This window comes from Diadema setosum, chromosome 15, assembly GCF_964275005.1.
Source record: "Diadema setosum chromosome 15, eeDiaSeto1, whole genome shotgun sequence".
Classification (NCBI taxonomy): domain Eukaryota; kingdom Metazoa; phylum Echinodermata; class Echinoidea; order Diadematoida; family Diadematidae; genus Diadema; species Diadema setosum.
Window position 1 is genome coordinate 25,740,938 of NC_092699.1, and position 7,379 is coordinate 25,748,316.

General features: G+C 36.3%; 1 long non-coding RNA gene across 1 annotated transcript; it reads right to left on the minus strand.

Moving 5' to 3' along the window:
* Positions 1-282: 282 nt before the first annotated feature.
* On the minus strand, positions 283-6,288 carry LOC140238869 (uncharacterized). The gene is made up of 3 exons (XR_011901927.1): positions 5,323-6,288; positions 3,572-3,737; positions 283-2,943 (listed from the first exon to the last, which is right to left on the minus strand). It is a non-coding gene; the product is annotated as an uncharacterized lncRNA (long non-coding RNA).
* Positions 6,289-7,379: the final 1,091 nt, after the last annotated feature.

Here is a 7,379-nt window from a genome sequence, read left to right on the forward strand (position 1 = left end):
GGAGGTCTGTATTCTCTGAATGCTTTTCTATGGCTTTGATAGTGGAATTCTAATATTGTGGTTTCTCAAGCACATAAGATATTGTGCTGACATATTTTTCTGGTTGGCCCTTGAAAAATTCACTCTTGTTTTGTGTATGCAATATTACCATCCAGATGTAAAGGAATCACACTTATTTACAATGATTCACAAATAAAAATGTGACAAGAATAAAGATAATATATTCAAGTCATTAAATTAGATATACAATATAGATTAATTGATCACAATTAAAGTCAATTCAATAGTTTATTTATTTCCATCATCACAAAAGAAAAAGAGAAGATGGTACAAAGCGGTACAAGTTGTTGGTTTGTCTTTATATAACATGACTACAGCTGTATGCTTCAATTAGTTCAATACAATTGTACTGTCAAAAAAGGCAAAAAAAAATGCAAAACTAGTAGGAAAAGCAATATCATAATTGTGCTGTACAATTCACATATACATACTCTAGTATGGATGTCATAGTTCTTAATACATTTTTAGTATCACAAAAAGTGACCAAAAACATCAACTTCCATTTCTTTTCCACATAAACAATGAATAAATTCAGTCAACTTGAACATCTACAAGAAGTTCAGCTCAACGAGTTACCATTACAATCTGCACGTGACAACTACCTATGCCACTACAATTTCCCAAATAATGTTGCAAAAACAAACAAACAAACAAACAAACCTCAGAGAGCAAATTGCTGCAATCTAACATACTCTACAAGCAATGTTTACAGTTAGAGTTTGTGTACAAAGGTACATGAACACTTACTGTGAACATACAGTGTATTTTGGAAAATGCCAAAATGAAATGATCATACCAGCACCCCTTCGGATGCTGGTATGATCATGCAGTATGAACATACAGTGTATTTTGGAAAATGCCAAAATGAAATGATCATACCAGCATCCGAAGGGGTGCTTGGAGATGCACTAAATGTGCTACTGGTCCTAATCCAGATTAATCAGACACTGCATACACTGCAAAATACTGTGGCAAAGCAGCCATTTGAATTGAAATTCCAACTGTGTGTAAACCTTGTCAATTGTATACCTTAATAATGTAATATCATTACAGGAGATCTCATCTTCAACACTGTCCATTTTCTGTCCATCCCAGATTATGTTGGTGCCTACCTTAGACATTCTTTACAAGAAGATGTGCTAGTTAAAATGTGTGGAACAAAAAAAAAAAAAAATAAAAGGTTAAAGGCTAGAGTACATGTATTTTTGGTTACACATTTTACTTTCCAGAATTGACTTATAAGCAAGAAATATACAATTGTGTTACCAATATTAAATCAGGAAGATACAAATGAATGGACATTGAATTGCTTTGATTGATAAGGGTAAGTGGCAAATTGTAGCCCACAATGTAGCAAAAACAACTACTGCTATGACAATTTGCTGACTCAAACTCTCAGATGTTGAGTCCAGCAATAAATGTTATCCATCGATACAGATAGAGGTATGATAAAAAAAACAAGCAAACAAACAAACATAATTTTGTGCGGGGGGGGGGGGGGGGGGGGGAATCAGTATTTAAAATATGTCTGATTAAAATACCATGCAGCACTTATACGGTAGCATATATATGACTGCCTAGGAAAAAATAGCCAACTCAGCGCTGTCTGCTGCATTCACATTACTCTAAATTCAGAATTGCACAGTAACATGATTTCTTGTTGACAGCTATAGTACAACTTATTGCAATGATACATGTGCCATTCTCCATTTTTCTAGTTCAAACATTTCTGGCAATACATGTATCATTGTCAGACTCACATTTTGATACACTTAGACAAGGGCAATGAAAACACACTGTGCAAATCCATCATTGTGCAATGATTAAAGCCTTGTTGATGTAGACTGGCGTTATTAGGGTGATTAATAAGTTTACAAAACTAAATTGTTCAATGGTCAAGTTAAACTAATATTAGAAAAGGTACGATAAGCTCTCACTTCCACATAGGCCTAAGGTGTTTTTATTCTGCGCAGTCTTGTGAGTGACGAAGAAATATGATGTCATGTCACTACCACTTTTGCAACAGTACAAGTCATGTACAACAACTTCAAGGTAAAACATCTCTTGAACTTCTGAAGTTTTCCATCGATTCAAAAGAAGTTTTGCTTACATGTTCAGCTCACTGCAAAGTGTGTTGCCGTGGTAACAGCACTAATTGCCCTCAAAATTACGTAACAGCTTTGAGAACAGCTTTCTTCCCCAGTTTTTAAGCCATTAAAACAATGTTTGTCACACATGTTGAGTTTAATGTAAAGTTACACAAAACATACAATTCTAAACAGTAGTGGAAAGAGTGTTGCTATTGTCTCTGAACATTGTAATGGCCCTCACAAATCAAACAAAATCTTGAGTTTTTTCCCTCTCCAATTTTTCAGTGATACAAACAAAACATGGTACATTTGTTGTACTTGATTTAAAGTTGCAGGATAAATTTTAAAGAGAAACTGAAAGTGCATTGCAGGAGTAACAGTGCATAATCGCCTTAAAATCATGACTAAACCTTGCACATTGAAATTCTTCAGCTGTTTGTTGGTATTTCAGAAAAAAAAATGACTCACAGTGATTGCATGTAAATTTGACTTTTTCGAGAGTAGCTGTGTTTGTAGTTGAAATAAAACCATTGTAAGTTAACATCAAATGCATGTAAAATTCATAGAAACTTGCACTGATGGTCCAACATAAATGAAAGAATACATGTATAGTAAATCAATATGTCAGTTTCTTCAAGTTCCACCTTCAGGACTGCCTGCTGTAGTAGCTGCCATTTTCCTGCTTTCAAAAGTCACATTTTGTTTCCAGTAAGTCCCAGAGAGACAGCAATGTCATCCCACATCGATCTTGCAGTTACAGGTGTAAGTGTTGAGGTGAACTGCATGACAAGGGCTAAACAAACACAAAAAAAAAAAGAGAGCAAAAGGGAGAAAACAGAGGAAATATTAATTGTTACAAAAATGCATAAGGTTCCCTGTGAAGCAAATGTTTGTATAGTTTAGGATGCCTCCAACTTTCCGCCCATTTGCTCACAGTGTTTACAGCACTTGAACTAAATACATTAGCAACTGACAACCACAGTTGAGTTATCGAGTTGAGTTTTTATGAAGCTCCTCGACCATGGAATTGACTGTGGAATTTTATTTTTCTTGAGAAAGTAAAAGAACAATGTGGCATGTTCTTATTTTATACTTAGAGAACTTACACCTGAATAATCCTTGTTGATGTGATAACTTGAAATCAGCAAATTTCGACAGTGATCTTAGATCTGAACCCCCTGACAAAAAGAAGTATCCCTGGATGATAATTCTGTGAATAAAGCCAACTCAACAATGTTCTATGAAGTATGTAAATCAAATTTGGGATTTTCAGGTACACCCCAAATACATGAATATGTTGCACTTGTCTGTAGAGAGAAAAACAAAAACAACAAACATGTTTTTGTTTTTCCTTCTCTCTCTATTTGAGGGGTATTAATAAAAGCAAACATTTTCCATTATTGCATCAGCAGGGTACCTACTGCTGATAAAATTTTGGTTTCCTTTGCTTCTTGACTCCTCCTTATCTTCTTAGGTTTTGCTTTGACAGGTCCTGCATCTCCTTCTCCTGCTCCTTATCAATCGTCTTATGTGTAGCATTTCATCCTTTGACGCCTTACTGGTAGAGTCTTTATCATCTTGTAATTCCTAGTAAATAGGAGAAAAAGAAAAAGAAAAGAAAAAAAACCACACAAACATGAATACATATAATATTATCATTGTACTGAATTAGAATGATGAAGAGGGATGCATTTCTCATATGTCTTACAATTGATTCATTCTTTCAGAGAGATGATGTTTTCATTAATTTCTAAAAATTGCTAACAATGAACTGTATTAGAAGTTCTATGAATAAACTATTCATTACTTAAGGCTAGCATGAATGAAATTTTTATTTTCTTCAAAATACTGTAAAAGACAATTAAATTACACTTTTTGAAACAAGGAAAAGTAGAAATTACGCGGTGCGTAATATATGTCCCCGCCGGAAGTAGCATTTTGTAGCAAAATGTGCAATATAAGTAAAAAATCAAGGTCAAAGGTCAAAGAAGTCAAAGGTCAAAATTCTGTGTAAAAGTTTTGAAGCCCTCACCTAGTGCCATCACATAAAGCAAACGGAATCGAAATTGGGTTAGAAATGGCGAAGGAGTAGCATTTTATAGCCAATGTACAATACAAGTCAAAAATCAAGGTCAAAGGTCAAAGAAGTCAAAGGTCAAAATTCTGTGTAAAGTTTTGAAGCCCTCACCTAGTGCCATCACAAAGCAAACGGAATCGAAATCGGGTTAGAAATGGCGAAGGAGTAGCATTTTGTAGCCAATGTACAATACAGGTCAAAAATCAAGGTCAAAGGTCAAAGAAGGCAAAGGTCAAAATTCTGTGTAGAAGTTTTGAAGCCCTCACCTAGTGCCATCACATAAAGCAAATGGAATCGAAATCGGGTTAGAAATGGCGAGGGAGTAGCATTTTGTAGCCAATGTACAATACAGGTCAAAAATCAAGGTCAAAGGTCAAAGAAGGCAAAGGTCAAAATTCTGTGTAAAAGTTTTGAAGCCCTCACCTAGTGCCATCACATAAAGCAAACGGAATCGAAATCGGGTTAGAAATGGCGAAGGAGTAGCATTTTGTAGCAAAATGTACAATATAGGTCAAAAATCAAGGTCAAAGGTCAAAGAAGGCAAAGATCAAAATTCTGTGTAGAAGTTTTGAAGCCCTCACCTAGTGCCATCATATAAAGCAAACGGAATCGAAATCGGGTTAGAAATGGCGAAGGAGTAGCATTTTGTAGCAAAATGTACAATATAGGTCAAAGGTCAAGGTCAAAGGTCACGACTGAAATTCTGTGTAGAAGTTTCAAAGCTCCCATGGAGTGCTATCATATAAAGCAAACAGAATCAAAATTGGCTCATAAATGACAGAGAAGTAGCAAATTGAAGATTTTGATCACACACGGACGCACACACGGACACACGGACGGACGGACGGACGGACGGACGGACACACGGACGGACACACGGACACACACACGTACGGAGCCCGTTTCATAGTCCCCTGCTCGAACTCGTTCGGCGGGGACAATAATTTCTTTCTTTCTCTCAACTTAGTGGTTTTTTTTAATTGTCAAGCCACCATAAAAAGAAAAAGAAACTGATGTATTCACACATGCAGTCACATAAAAATTTTGGAAAGTATGAAAAAGTGTTTATTTTATCTTCTAACGCATATACTGTACCTCAGTCTCCAAAATTGGTAAGTGATCCTCTTGGCATGTTTGTCCTCAGAAATTGCAGGTAAGAGAGGGATTTATTTACTTCTGCAGGACAGCTGGTTTCCAGCTGCTCCTTTTCTGCTCTTCCGTTTCAACATTGTGACAAGCTTGTGTATGAATTCCTTAGTTCATTTTTATTCAGACCTGTTTAGGGTGACACAAGAGGACAAATATTTTTAGGCATTTATGATAATTACAATAGACTCTAAATTTACCATTTGGGTAAAAAGGACAACATTGGGGAATGAATAGAGTTAACAAAAACATATAGTGATACACAAATTTATTCAACTATTCACCATTGTTGATCATTGGAAATAGCAGAAGCACTTGCATGTAACTCAGAATAACATCTTAGAGGCCTGTACATAAGTGCTTCATGAATTCATATATCATAATTATCATTATTTCAGTCATTAACTAGATGATCTTAGGTCTCAGGGCCTGAAAGCTAAACCAAATTACACTATGCATTACATATAGTGTATTTAGTACTGTACAAGTATGTCAATATAGGTGCCTACATGAGTAACACATAAGACGCATACAGCATTTGTCAAGTTTCCTACAGTCTGCAATTTTGGATAATTCATGATTGCCCTTGAATGATGTTTTATATTCTGCAATCAAACTGCAAGTACAATTTGTACACCTACAAATTGGGGCAGAGTCTTTGATTATTTCAGACTGAGAGTTCATTTTGATATACTTTGTTATGAAATTAAAGGGCAATTAAAGTTAACAGAGAGTATGACACGTATACCGGTACTACCGGTACAGTGTATACTGTATACTATAGCCTTACCAAGTGCTGTGCACAGCACGTTTGTGACTTGCTGAGGCAGCAACGACAAGGCTGTGTTTATTATCGACACAGATTAACAAATATTATAATCAAATGCTTTGTAGCAATAGTCTTCAGACCTGGGCATGAACATGTTACAGCCTCATACAGTAACAACTTTCAGTTTGGAGTGCATGATTGATCATCGCATAAAAACTCACAGTGACAAACATGGATAAAATGTTAATCACCTAGCTACCTACATGTAGAGAGGGTCACTTCACTGCATTGCAATTGTGTGGGTGTGTGTTTCTACAATTCTAGAATACAATTTCCGTACAAATCTCCAAGAACAATTGATCAATCAAAGTTACCTCAGCTCCATTTAGGCCTTATTCTTAAAAATCTAGAGTGCTATTAATTTATACTCCTGCCCTAGTTAGGCAATTTCCATGAGACTAGACCCTATGTCTACTCTCCAAAAAAAAAAAAAAAATGTTTTGGAGGATCCGAGAGCCGTCAAAGATTTTTTTTTAAAAATGTCATTAAACTCCTGCGTACATATTGTTTATTTTTTGTCTAGGATCTGGATTCATACTGCTTGTAACTATATAGCAATGGATCTCAAATATACAGTGTAGGTCTATTAAACGCCAAGAGTTAGAATTCCTAATGTAAGCCTACGGTTCTAGACCACCAAGGTCAGAGCCCAGGGCAGGAAAGGCTAGCACAGCTACTGACAATCTTTAGATCCAGTAGGTGCCTAGGCCTAAGTAGTAATCTACACTGTATTTCTGTAGTCATCACTAGCTTAACCAGAGTAGGCCTACCATATGATTTTGAAATCCACGAGCACATTTTTGGAAAAAAAAAAAAGTAGGAGCCTAGACCCATCTAACGTTAGTACCCTTACGGTAGATCACCGTAAGCTATGTTAGGGAGTAGAAACATTACTATCGTTTAATGTTGTAGAACGGGTCTAAAACTAAGAAGAAGAAGCCTGCTGACTGCAAGTATTGTCAATGTTAGTGCATGCTATGACTGCTACTGCCTAGTGCTTTATTAGATCTAGTGCTTAGGGTCTAGACTAACCCCAGGTACGCTCCGTGTACACAGTTTACTGTCCTGTGTGTTGGGGCTGGTCACAGTTAGGTCTAAACTAGCAGACAGCTGTGCACAGCACAGCAGTCGCTTTGCGACAGCGGCTGCGTGTAGTTAGGTCTAATGTTAGACAGAC